We start from the raw sequence: 14199 nt of genomic DNA, 5'->3' as shown, positions 1-14199 counted from the left end.
CTCCCTCTCCAATACAGTTAACCCCTTCCCTGCCAGTGTCATTTTTACAGTAACAGTGCATATGTATAGCACTGATTACTGCAGTAATGTCACTGGTAACCCCAAAAGTGTCAAAAATGTCAGTCAAGGGTCCGATATGTCCGCCACAATGTCGCAGTCCCGCAAAAAAAAAAATCGCAGATCGCCGCCATTACTCGTTAAAAAAAAAACACCAAAAATGACAAAAATCTTTCCCTTAGTTAGTAAACGCGATAACTTTTGCGCAAACCAATCAAAATACGCTTTTTGCGATTTTTTTTTACCAAACATATGTAGCATAAAACAAATTGGCCGAAAATGTTAAAAAATTTTGATTTTTACATTTTTTTGGGGGAATTTCATATAAAAAAAAAGTGAAAAATATTGTTATTTTTGCAAAATTGACGCTATTTTTGTTTATAGCGCATGATCAAAAAATCGCACAGGTGATCAAATACCACCAAAAGAAAGCTCTTTTTGTGGGAAAAAAATGATATCAAATTCGTTTAGGTACAGCATCGCACGACCGCGCAATTGTCCGTTAAAGTCACGCAGTAAAAAAATCGCAAAAAAACCCCTGGTCAGGAAGGGGGTAAAATCTTCCGGGGCTTAAGTGGTTAAGGATTTGGTGGTAAGTAGCTGGCTGGAACAGTTACCCCCCCCCCCAGAATTGGTGGTCAGTAGTTTGCTGAAATAATAATAACTCCCTACCCCAGCTTTGGTAGTCAGTACTTGACTGGAAGGTTTTCCTTGGTGGTCTAGTGGGGCATTCTGGAAAAAACAAACAAAAAAACACCACCTAATTGTCCTGCAGTACTGTGCCTGACAGCACCAACATGAGATAAAAAAAAGCCCATGAGTAGAGACCCCATCTAGGGTTAGTGTTGCCATGGTGTCTACTTTACTGTAAAAAAATCTATTTTTTAAAATGGTTTGAGAACACTAGTGCAATACAGGCAAGCTTTGTCAGGAAATATTGAACAAAACGTATAGAACTTACAGCTAATCTTTAAAAACATTGATTTCTAGAGAATTTCCTGTTAATTCAACAATCTTTTTTTATATTGTTAGAATGGGTCTCCTCATACACAATCACAATGCTCAATACACAATGCACTCATGCACAAAAATGCAATGTTTCCAAGCTATACTTTGAGTAGAGTGTATGATGAGTGCTATTTAAAAAGGAATTATTTTAGTAAATTGGTAAATTTAGTAAGTTTGCACTATCCATTTCAAACTGGAAATTCAGTTATAAACGCAATTGCCGGGAATCAGACAATAAAAATATAAAGAAAAAAATGTAACACATGAAAAGTTTGTAATGAGTGATACATTTATATAAGCAAACGCAGCCTTCTTCTGTAATGCAATAAGAGCTGTCACTGTGGTGGAGGAACCTGTCTTACCTGTCAAATTCCTCCTCCCCATTCCAGTAGTCCACCCTATAAAAGAAGTGACAGTATTGCAGCCCCACATTCCTCCAGGTTTCAAAGCCACCTGACAGTTCTGGTTTGGTGACAGTGATGACATCTCAGCCCCAATAGCCTACAGTGAAAGCAGCAGAAGTAGAGCTTACTGCCTGGACTTGAAGCCAACCCAGGAGCTGACACCATGGGTGTCCTCCCTATTCTGGTTCTCTCAGCTCTTTGTCTACTCAAAGCAGCATCTACAGAAGATAAGGGTAAATAATTTATCAACTTTTTTACAATTTGTCTGATTCTTAACCAAGTTTGATAAATGTTTTTTCATGCATTGGATACCCAAGATATCATGTGTGCTCTTCTATAGGGGTATGATGTTTGACTGAAGAGCCTTTATATAACAATTATCTGATTTAATGACATTCATAACTTCCATGGAGAATACAAATGAAAAGAAGAACCTATGTTGATCTGCAACACTAACATACAATTTAAGGTTCAGTACTAGTTATTTGTAGTACTCAACATTTCTAAAATGTATAGCGTATTCTCACATTCCCTCAGATGGTGAAAGTAAAATGTAAGTAAAATTTAAGAGGAATTTATTAATATAAGGCTTCTTTCACATTAGCGTGTCTCCAAAGTCACACAATTTCCAGTGCAACTTTATAGCGCCACTTTGATGCAACTTTTCGTGCAATTTCGATTTAACTTTACACTCTATGGATCAAAGTTGCATCAAAAGTATTTTTAAAGTTATTTAAATGAAGAAAAAAAACTATCTTTTCAAAGTTGCAGCGATTTGAAAAGAATGGCTTGTGATTTGTCATGCGACAAATTGCACAAGTGTGAATGGGCACTAAGCCCTGTTCACACTGGCGCAACTTGTCATGCAATTTGAAGCTGTAAATAAGTCGCACCCCATTCCTGGAAATAAAAGCATTTATATTGCAGCGACTCATTTCGCAGCCATTATGAAAAGGTCCCTACACTGCTTTTTACTGATTTCATTGCAACTTGCATAGACTTCTCGTTAAATGAAGTTGCAAGCCGCAATGACATCAGTAGTGCAAATCGCATGAAGTAGTGTGATTTCAAAGCCTCACTGGTGTGAACCAGGGCTAAGTGTTTAACTAGAACATAGAGTTCCTTTAATGAATGGCTCTAAAGCTGGGTACACACTATAAGAAAATCGGGTGGTTTTCCTCGTCTTTTGTATCTGATTTTTCTTGTATGAAAACTGTACAAAAACAGTACACAGCAAACAAAAATTCTTTGTTCTGTTCACGTAGAAGGAACATTTTGGAGTTTTTCTCTTTGGAAATTTTTAGTTGAAAAGTCTGGATCGCATGATGAAAGTTGTGCACACACTATACGAAAATTCAACTATCATGTCTTGTACAGAATTTTTCTTGGTGATTGTTTAAATAAATCAAATCGAGTCTCATTCTGAAAAGTTTAGAAATCTGTTTGCTTTGTCCACTAACACCAAGCTGATAACTGTATCAGATATATACTGATAAACTCTGAAAGTCTGATTCTGACTGACTATTGTAGGCAAAACTTACAGAATATATAAAAATACAAATATTCACTTTATCCTATAGGAGCATATTTATTTTCTCCAAAGCGAATATATATATATATATGAACAATGGTATAAAGAGATTTCTAGGGATTTTCTCTATAACAAAGAACAAATACTAAAAGCAAAACATTAATAACATGTAAATTATTTAAATTTATAACATGCAATTGACAGATTAAGATAAACATGAGGCAACATGGATTTATTCTTTTTTTACTAAAAACAGTTAATAAAATGTACGTTACTCTAGTTAATATAATAGCACTAAGGTACTTACCAATCTGGTTTCACCCTCTAGCCATGGAATTAAGAAAAGTATTAGATCTTAAAGACTGATCTGTTTAGTTTGGTGATACAGGAGTAAAAATGAAGTTCAGTGTGGGTAGGGCGACCAGATCTACAACTTTGTGAGAACTTTATGGTGCAGAATATGAAAAGACTGAACTTTATATAGTATGTTATGATAGTTATATGGCTCACCATAAAAATAAATAAATAAAGAAAAAACTCCATTCTGTACAAAAGAACTGTGTTGTGTAAATGTGTTCACTTGTTCTACAAACAATCAACTGCTGAGAGACCAGGCATCCAGGCATAACTAAGCATATCGTTTTGTCTCAAATTTTCCCTCATTCTTAGAATTACATTTCCTCTGCTGCTGAAGCCAGAAGAGTTTTCATTTTGGATAGAGCAGAAACAAATTCAAGTTTCTGTCAGCTATATATTTCTGTATATAAACCCATTGAGGAGATTTTTCCACACTTCCTGTCCCTGTCATGCCCAGAGAAAAAATGGGGGAAGTGTCCATCATGGGTACAGCACCACAGCAATAGAAACATTGTGAAAAGTTGTAAGGCTGGCCATAGCCTCTCCCACCATCAGAATACACAGATCAGCACTGCAGTCTATAGCCCACAGTGCTGATCAATCAGAAGTTCATCAGTAGATCAACTTCTGTACAACCACAGTGGCCATACATTGACTGAAATTCAGCTGGGCTCTGCTGAACCAGCCAAATTTCACCCTTTGGCACTCTACTTAAAATATATTTTCATTTGCGTTTGAGTCAGTGTTGCTCATACTCTCCTGTCTAAAGAGACAGGTGAAAATTTTAAAAAATGACAAAGACCCTAGCACTCCCCCACTCCAAGCAATATTAAATAACATACTTTGTTTGAAGTTTGGTTTTAGTAGGCGATTCATTTTTTTTTTAGCTTTGGATATATGCTGCTAGATTAGCTAACCCATTCTTTTCCTGTAAAATTCATGTATAGCCCAGCTGCTTTACCATTATTCATTTAATATTATAGAGAATGCAGCTAGGGGAGGGACAGATTACCTATACATTTTGTAAGATGAATGTAACTCAATCAGGGTAGCATGCCTGAGTAGCATAGTCTCTAGAAACCTCTATAACAACCTGCTAAACAGGTTAAAAGGTTAGAAAAAACAGGTTCAGAATGACAAAAACATGCACACACTGCAGAATTATTAGAGGTTTGCCTTGGGTTACTTCACTCTTGAAACTTTCTATGGTTGACAATTCAGCCCTTTAACCAGAGGTGTCTTCTGAATGCAGTGTGCATGATCATAAGCTTAGCCCCCATATAAGCTCACAACAAGGGAGAGACATGCCACACTCCAGCCTACACATGTACATTTGTTTAACACACCAGCATACAAAAAAAAAAATGACTTGCTGCAATGCGGCGGCATGGTGTGCCAAATGGTGGATGGAGGCCGGATTATGCTAACAGTGGGAGTGTCTTTTTTTTTTTTTTTTTACAGTGGGAGTGTCTTAATGGGGCATGGTTAAACAAAATTTGAGTCTAACAGACTCGTACAACTCTCAGCAAAATCTTTCATTACAGAAGCTTTTCAGGCCACCTTGACTACTTCCCGCCCGCCCACCAACAAATGACAGTGGAGCAGTGCGGCTCTCGTCCTGGGGCGCCGTCACATAACGGCGCACCAGAACACCCTCTCTCGTGCACCCGCAGGGGCATGCAGTGCGGCGATCGTGGCAGTGCCGTGTTGCTAGCACACAGCGTGACCCCGATCTTGGTAAAGAGCCAATGACATGGCTCTTTAACCATGTGATCAGCTGTGTCCAATCACAGCCAGTTACATGTAAATGAGGAAGTGGCGTTTATAGGCTCTCCTCTCCTCATACTGTCAGAGACGATCAGCGGCTCCTCCTCAAAGGGAAGCCTAGGACAGGTAATCGGGGCACTGATCATCAGTGCCCTGATTACAGAAAAGTAAAAAAAACAGTGCCCACCATCTGTGCCCACAGTACCCATCATCAGTGCTCACAGTGCCTACTATCAGTGCCCACAATCAGTGCCCATAGAGCTGCCAGTCAGTGCCCATCAGTGCAGGCTCATCTGTGCTGCCCATCAGAGCTGCCCGTCAGTGCCAATCAGTGCCGTCTGTCAGTGTTCATCAGTGATGCCCGTCAGTGCCCATCAGCGCCTCCCATCAGTGCTGCCTCTCAGTGCCCATCAGTGCCACCTGTGTGCTCATCAGTGCCGCCTTTCAGTGCCCACCAGTTCCACCTATCAGTGCTCATTAGTGCCGCCCATCAGCACCACATATCAGTGACCATCAGTGCGGCACATTAGTACCTCCTCATCAGTGCCACCTCATCATTGCCCATAAGTGCCACCTCATCAGTGCCCATAAGTGCCACCTTATCAGTGCCCATCAGTGCAGCCTATCAGTGCCCATCACTGCCGCCTCATCAGCACACATCAGTGAAGGAGAAAAATTACTCATTTTCAAAATTTACTCACAGAAAATAATTTTTTTCTGCCTTTTTTGTAAGAAATAAAAAACCCAGCGGTGATTAAATACTACCAAAATAAAGCTCTATTTGTGTAAAATTGTTTTTAAAAAAATTTCATATGGGTACAGTGTAGCATGACAATGCAATTGTCATTCAAAGTGTGACAGCGCTGAAAGCTGAAAATTGACCTGGGCAGGAAGGGGATGAAAGTGCCCGGTATTGAAGTGGTTAAAGAAAAAATTCATAGAATAGTCAGTGACAACTTAGCAATCACTTTGGTTAGAAATGTTGGCTGTCAGTGGCTGGCTACAAAAATACCTCTCCTCGGCATTGGTTATAAGTGGCCTCCAGAAATTGTGGTCAGTAGCTGGCTGGAAAACGAAATCCCTCCAGGCATCGCTGATTGCTATTTTACCAGTTACTTCACTTTGACAGAAAGACATGCAAATGTTTTTTTTTTTGTAACTTTGCTGGATTAAAGTTTATGCTTATATCACAGACATGTGCCTACTTTAACAAGCAGAAAACTAGCAGTAAAATGGTTCTCCCTGCAGTTTTCTGGTGTGATTTAAACGTCACTTCCTTCCTTATCAGAGCCTTTAATGTTGTTTACAATAGTGCACTACTGCGATTTGCTATAGTCGTTAAAACAGCTTTTAACAAAATACTTAAAAATACAGAACTTTATCTGTTAAAGATTATCAGCCAAGTTTCCTTCATAACAATTGCTAAGTACATTTTTATTACTCAAACCATATCAACCTTCATCTGATTCAAAGATATAAACATGACAGCTCTATTCACGCCCTGAAGCTAGAAAAGGCCTTCCAGGCTGAAGAGCAGTAACAGGTGCTTGTAGATAACAATACCTTGTACAGTTATAAACTGCTTTTATGTCATACAAGTAAAAATAGCCTTTAATTCTTTTACCAGGATTTACGCCTCTTCTTCTTATCCCTACCCAACTGTTTTCTGAGAACAGAGCTGTTCATGCATAGCAAAGCTATTGGGAAAGCCAATTCCTTAGACAGCTCATATACAATTCATTTATTTTTGTTCAACCACAGGGCTGAACAAAAGAAAATGAATCAATTCCCCCATCCACACATTTTAGAGGGATGGAGGAATCCCTCCTGCCGATATTCTAGAGAGCAGCAGCTGGTGATGCCACAGGTGCATGCTCACTGAAGGAACGTCATACCTGTGCCGTTCCTTCAGAGCTTCAGAGTCCCACGTCTGAGACTCCCGTGTGCATGCCCAGGAGTGATGTCACACAGCTCTGAAGGAACGTCATACCTGTGCCGTTCCTTCAGAGCTGTGTTCCCACGTCTGAGACTCCCATGTGCATGCGCAGGAGTGATGTCACACAGCTCTGAAGGAACGTCATACCTGTGCCAGTCCTTCAGAGCTTCAGAGTCCCACATCTGAGACTCCCATGCGCATGCGCAGGAGTGATGTCACACAGCTTTGAAGGAAAATCATACCTGTGCCGTTCCTTCAGAGCTGTGTGCCCACGGCTGAGACTCCCGTGTGCATGCCCAGGAGTGATGTCACACAGCTCTGAAGGAACGTCATACCTGTGCTGTTCCTTCAGAGCTTCAGAGTCTCACGTCTGAGACTCCCGTGTGCATGCCCAGGAGTGATGTCACACAGCTCTGAAGGAACGTCATACCTGTGCTGTTCCTTCAGAGCTTTGTGCCCACGTCTGAGACTCCCATGTGCATGCGCAGGAGTGATGTCACACAGCTCTGAAGGAACGTCATACCTGTGCCGTTCCTTCAGAGCTTCAGAGTCCCACGTCTGAGACTCCCGTGTGCATGCCCAGGAGTGATGTCACACAGCTCTGAAGGAACGTCATACCTGTGCTGTTCCTTCAGAGCTGTGTGACCACGTCAGAGACTCGAATGCACATGCGCAGGAGTGATGTCACACAGCTCTGAAGAAACATCATACCTGTGCAGTTCCTTCAGAGCTGTGTGACCACGTCAGAGACTCGAATGCGCAGGAGTGATGTCACACAGCTCTGAAGGAACGTCATACCTGTGCTGTTCCTTCAGAGCTGTGTGCCCACGTCTGAGACTCCTGTGCTCCTGTGCAGGAGTGATGTCACACAGCTCTGAAGGAACATCATACCTGTGCCGGTCCTTCAGAGCTGTGTGCCCAGGTCTGAGACTCTCGTGCACATGCACAGGAGTAATGTCATCACAACTCAGCCAATCAGAAGGTCAGAGTCCCTGAAGCCAGAAGAAGACCGGGTGAAGGTAGAAGCCTCTGCAGCGGGGACAGCATGCCACTAGAGGGCTTCATTTTAAGGTAAGTCTTTCATAATGTGCTAGTATGCAGCACATACTAGCACATTATGACTTTTGTCATACCTGTAGGCCATTTGGGTCTTCCCAGAAGAAATTCCTACATCTGGCTGTGTTGCTAGGAAAGGAAATGACAAAGCTGTACAGTTTTTATTACCTACTGGGGCCCTTTGATTGCATATTCAGGAGGAACTTTTCAATTTATTCCCACATTTCCTTAGTTTGAGTGTTTTGATCTCATATTTTGCAAGTTAATAGGTAACTCTGCTTTCTTAACAAAACAACCTCAAGTGTTTGCCATGTTGCTATGAACAAGATACATGTATGCTAAAAGCATTTCACATAAAACAACAGGGATTTTCTGCTATAAAGAAGTAGGTAGAAGGTGGGGTATTCCTGTTAGCTTTGAGTCTTAGGTAAATAGCACGATATATTGTACCATTTACTTTTTTAGGTGAAGGACCTAAATCAATTTTTTTTTTTATTGTCATTGCATTTCAAACCACTTTTGACATTGTTATCACATGTATAAATCACAGACTTATTATACAATTGTACAAAGCTTAAAACGGAAGTACAGCCTATTACCTTAAACTCTCTGCAATCATTAATGTGAGTTCAGCCTTATGTCTCAAAATGAAAAAAATCCCAGATTTTCTAGCTTTATTTTGCAGTATCCAGAGCCTGTCACATGACTTCAATCCCTCTTTCTTCTAAGTCAAAGAGCAGGAAGTGGGTGTGGTTACTGAAAGCTAGTGACATCACTTCCAGGGAGGGACACTATTCCTGTGTAGCCAGTGGGTATATACAGGATGGGAGGAGCTGATCATAGGTTCCTGCCCAGTGCTCTCTTATCAATAAGGATGCATTGTACATTCATGAGAAAATGAAGAAATAAAAAAAGGCCCATTCACAAAGGACATGGGGGGGGGGGGGCACATATACAGTATAGCTGTGCTGGGCTTTGAATGAAGAGTACCAGAGGAGAAGAAAGCTGGATGCAGGGGAGCTGTCAATGTAGCTGGAAGTACATTAAAGGAATAGTACAGGGGCAACCACACTAAGTCTACATTTCCACTAGTGTGACTTGTCATGCGACTTTGGACACACAAAGTTGCATGACAAGTCACAGCCCATTGATTTCAATGACACCCGTTCCAATCTATGCCACTTTGATAATCAGTGACTTTGAAAAAGTACCTGCACTACTTTGATGCAACTTTTGATTTGACTTTGATCCAGCGAGTGTAAAGTTGAATCAAAGTCGCACTCTAGCCTAGTGGCTACGTTTCCACTATTGCGACTCCAAAGTTGTGCGATTTAGAGTGGGAATTTGAATGCAGCCTTGATCCAACTTTACACTTTCTGGATCAAAGTTGCATCAAAGTAGTGCAGGTACCTTTTCAAAGTCGCATAGATGGGAACGGCTGCCATTGAAATCAATGTTATGTGCTGCTGAAAGAGTGGGCATAAAATACTTCCAAAGCCTGCCCTCTCCCTCTCTCTCTCTCTCTCAGAAAAAGCTGCTAGCCTAAACGAGGCTATAAAGGCAGGAGGGGATCATGTTCTGTGAAGGATAGGAGGGATGGGGGTGGGGCTGGGCAGGTCTAGGCATGTCTGTCTAAGAAAGACAGACAACCTTTTCAGGAAGTAAAAGACAGCTTAGCAAATTCAGATAAAGGGATATAGCGTTGTCAATGAAGAACAGGAAGAAGCTGTTTGTCCAGCTTAGATAAGACTTTCTAAGCTAGACAAACAGCTAGCCAGAAAATGAATAATATCAAACATATAGATATTTAACATACTATTATTAGGAAACATTTCATTTTTGACTGGCGTTCCCCTTTAAAGGCAAACTACAATGGCTTTTAATTATGTTATAGGTTTATTTTAATATTTACAAGTTTATAAATGTATCTTTTATATCATTTTCTTATTATTGTATGCACTTAACCACTTAAGCCCCGGAGGATTTGGCTGCTCAAAGACCAGGCCCTATTTTGCGATTCGGCACTGTGTGACTTTAACGGACAATTGCGCGGTCGTGCAACGCTGTACCCAAATGAAATTGACGTCCTTTTTTTACCCACAAACAGAGCTTTCTTTTGGTGGTATTTGATCACCTGTGCAATTTTGTATTTTTTGCGCTATAAACAAAAAAAAGCGACAATTTTGAAAAAATAACAATATTTTTCACATTTTCACACAAAAAGTAAAAATATTTTTTTTTAACATTTTAGGCCAATTTGCAAAAAATTGCAATAAGCGTATTTTGATTGGTTTGCGCAAAAGTTATTGCGTTTACTAACTACGGAAAAGATTTGTGATTTTTATTGTTTTTTTTTAACTAGTAATGGCGGCAATCTGGGATTTTTTTTGCGGGACTACAACTTTGCGGTGGACAGATTGGACGCCTGACTGACATTTTTGACACTTTTGGGGGTACCAGTGACATTACTACAGTAATCAGTGCTATAAATATGCACTGTTACTGTAAAAATGACACTGGACGGGAAGGGGTTAACTGGTGATCATGTAGTTAAGTGTGTCCCTAGGGGTGTGATTCTAACTGTTAGGGGGCGTGGCTAGTGAAGTAATCACAGAGACATATGATCCTACATAGCAGGATTGCATAGCCTCTTTCATTACTTCAGGGAGAATGACAGACGGCTGTGTTTACATCAGCCGTCTGTCTTTCTCCCACTCCTGAGGGAGATTGCGAGTGGCCGGCGGACATCAGAGCCGCCGGTCACACGCGCTGGCTAGGCAGGGAACGAGCGGGGCTCTTTGGCAAGTGACGTAGTACTATGTCACTTTGCCAGTAAGCGGCTGTGTGCCGCAGTAAATGTACAGGCGGCGGTCGGCAAGTGGTTAAACAATACAATTAAACCAAATTCAATTAAATGAAAACACATTTTCAAAAATGTTTTGTCCTGGACTTTTTGATTGCCAAGTATTTAGGGAATTGTAATGAAAAAAAAAATAGACACTGTAGATTTTACAGGTAGCTCAAAGAGTAGTAGTACAATTGATGAACAATTGGAGAGTTGTCTGAAATTCACTTCCTGCAAGTGACAAATACTAAACATTGGTATGCAATATTGCAGTATTTCCGTCCTCAATTATTAGATTCTGTTTCCTGATAAACATCTGTTAAAAACAGAAAAGAAACCTTCCCTTTGCACAGTATATATACAAATGATTGAGCAGTGTAGTAGGCACCAGATATGGGCTGTTACTCATCCACCAGCATAAAGCACTGGAATGGAGAACAGAAACATTATTTTCACTAGGAGCAGAAGGTAGTTACAAGCAAAAAAAAAATATTGCAAATCATAACATGCAGCAGTTCGGCTCTATAAAGAGAAAAACGCGATGTAAGATTTGAATTTGTCTTTAAGTTTAAGGTAGATGGATGGAAACATGGGTAAGCAAAGAAGTTACATTCAGTTAAAATCACATCAAAATGATCTGTAAACCAAAAGATAAATGCAGCTGAAGAGATGTAGGCAACTATTGACACTTTCTGAAAAAGCCAACTTTATCCCATCTCTTCTTGCCTCTTAAAAGGATTATGTCACTTATAAGGTGCTGTCAGGTATAAAGTAAAGGCACCTTTCAGGATTATCAGGTAAAATTCCCAGGATTCAACAGTGAAATGCATGCTGCTGAATGTTTAGTATGTAATAGGTGTCTATGGATCTGCACTTTTTTCTGGCCCTTTAATTTGATGTGTGGCCATACTGACATATAAGAAAACTTTTGACGTAGGAGAGGCCAGGTTAAGCTGGACTTTAACTGAGTGCACTTAAGGCTCGTTTCCACTGAGCTTTCTGGTACGGTTCAGTTCGGTACGGTACGCTATTTATGCCGTTTCCATTATGAATAGTACCCTAATTCCAAACCGTACCGTACCACTTTTTTGGTACCCTTTCGTTGGGGTACCAAGCACATTAGTACCGTACCAACAGGGTGGAGCTACACTCTGTAGAACTTTGATTGGTTGACAGAGAATTCTCTCTCACAGCTTTCCTGCTACACCACGCCTATCATGAAAGGGTACTATTGGCAATGGAAACACAATGTGTACCATACCAAACCGTACCGTACTGAACCGTACCGTACCGTACCACTCAGTGGAAATGAGGCATTAGAGTAAAGATTTGTATATCTTTGGTTCTACTGATCCCTTCGACATGTCATCTTTTTTCCAATCCTATTTATAACAAAAATACCCTTTTGGGAAATGCTATATAAAAATAATCATTGCTTGCTCTGTCTTTTCTGATTTGTTTTCTTTACCATTTCTAAAGTGAAGCCAGCTATATTTTTCCCATACTGTTTAACAAGAGCTTACTGGTAGCTGAAATGAATGATATCATCATATCTTTACATGACACATTACCTTTTCAGAAGATGTATAGCCTTCTTGTGTAAACCAGTTTAGTGAATTTTATCAAAGCTCCAGCGATATTTATTTTGAATGTATGTATGGAGAGTACTTTTCCTATATTCAGCTTAAATATATCATTTTTTATTTGTAACAGCTAATTGTCTTTACAATGGAAACTTGATTAGCCATGGAGAAACTGTGACTGATGGCTGCAAGATCTGGTAAGTATCTAGATCTGATAATACCAATCCTAAAAGGAAAGCTGGTTTTATATTTTTATATTATTTTATATTTTTTATTATTATTTATATTTATTTTATTATTATTTATATTTATTATTATATATTTTTATATTATTTATTTTTTATATTATTAATCTTAAACCTTTCTCCTAGAGATACTGTTTTTGAAGAAGATTAGTCATAAAGGCAATGATGTAAACAACTTTGACATGCTATTAAAGGGGTCAGCCCATCCAGACATGTCAAAGAGCTCATATATCACTATTCTAAAATAATCAATAACCTAAACAATGGTTTGAGAAGGCTGTGATGAAAGCGGTGTTTTTACTATCTTGTGTAACATTCACATTTGTTTGGAGACAGTGAGGTAGGGAAATCTGGATCAGTATAGTTGCAAAGTAAGGAAAACAGCTTTTATATTTTTATTGCCCCTAAATACATTTTACAAGATCCCAGATTGCACCAGCAGGGGGAGCTGACAATTTGTATTTTTAAATGAAAGGGGAATCATAACTGCAGTAAACGAGATGTGTGCATCCTTACTTAGAAATGTAATATATTTTGAACTTTTTATCTGGCTTCAAGTATCTTACATTTAGCTTGTTGTAGTACTCCTGATAAGCCACAAGATGGCAGATGGGCAGAAATGATCATAAAGAAACTATAACCAAACAAGTGATGGTAAGGTGGGCTAATAGGAACCAGAAATCATCCACTAAACCAGAGTAAAGCACAGCAGAGTCTTCTATAAACAGAAGGTATCTGCATTGTTCCCTTTCATCAAAAAATCCAAATGGTAAAAGGATTTATTCCTCATTTAGGATAGTAAGCAGAACCATACAAATCATTCCTTTATTCCTATGGACCATCTGTGAATCCAGAACTGCTGCTAAATAATACAGATACAGCTTAATACTCTAGAGCACATAGTTCAAACACAAGGCCCGTGGGCTGCATCCAGCCCTCTAGGCTATTTTATGTGGCCCTCGCACCTCTCCTGCAGCTGCAGCATCCCCCTTGTCTCGGCCTCCACCTTGTCTCAGCAGTTTGTAACAGAGAAGAGGACAGAACTCCTCCACCAGATCCAGCGCTTCTCTATGCAGCAGTGAAGAGGCTCGTCCCTGTCTGCCCCCGACCCCCCCCCCCTCCCTCAGCAGTCAGCAGCAAAGAGGAAGATAGAATTCTTCTTACAGATCCTGCACTCTCTGTCCAGCCACAGCACCCCCTTGTCTCTGCCTTCCCTAGTCTCAGCATTCAGCTGACTCCAGCCCCCTGCTGGTCCTCCTCCAGACCCTGCTTTTCAGCTCTGCCCCGCTTCTTCCTGGAATCATCACAAGGAGTAAACTTACAGTATATAGTCTTGCAGATTCAACTGGCCCTTTTAGGCCAATCATATTGCGGATGCGGCCCTCAAATAAATTGAGTTTGACACCCCTG

Source organism: Pelophylax lessonae, assembly GCF_965119305.1.
Source record: "Pelophylax lessonae genome assembly, chromosome: 12".
In the NCBI taxonomy this organism is placed as follows: Eukaryota; Metazoa; Chordata; class Amphibia; order Anura; family Ranidae; genus Pelophylax; species Pelophylax lessonae.
The sequence above is the reverse complement of the archived record's forward strand: the minus strand, read 5'-3'. Positions refer to the sequence as shown.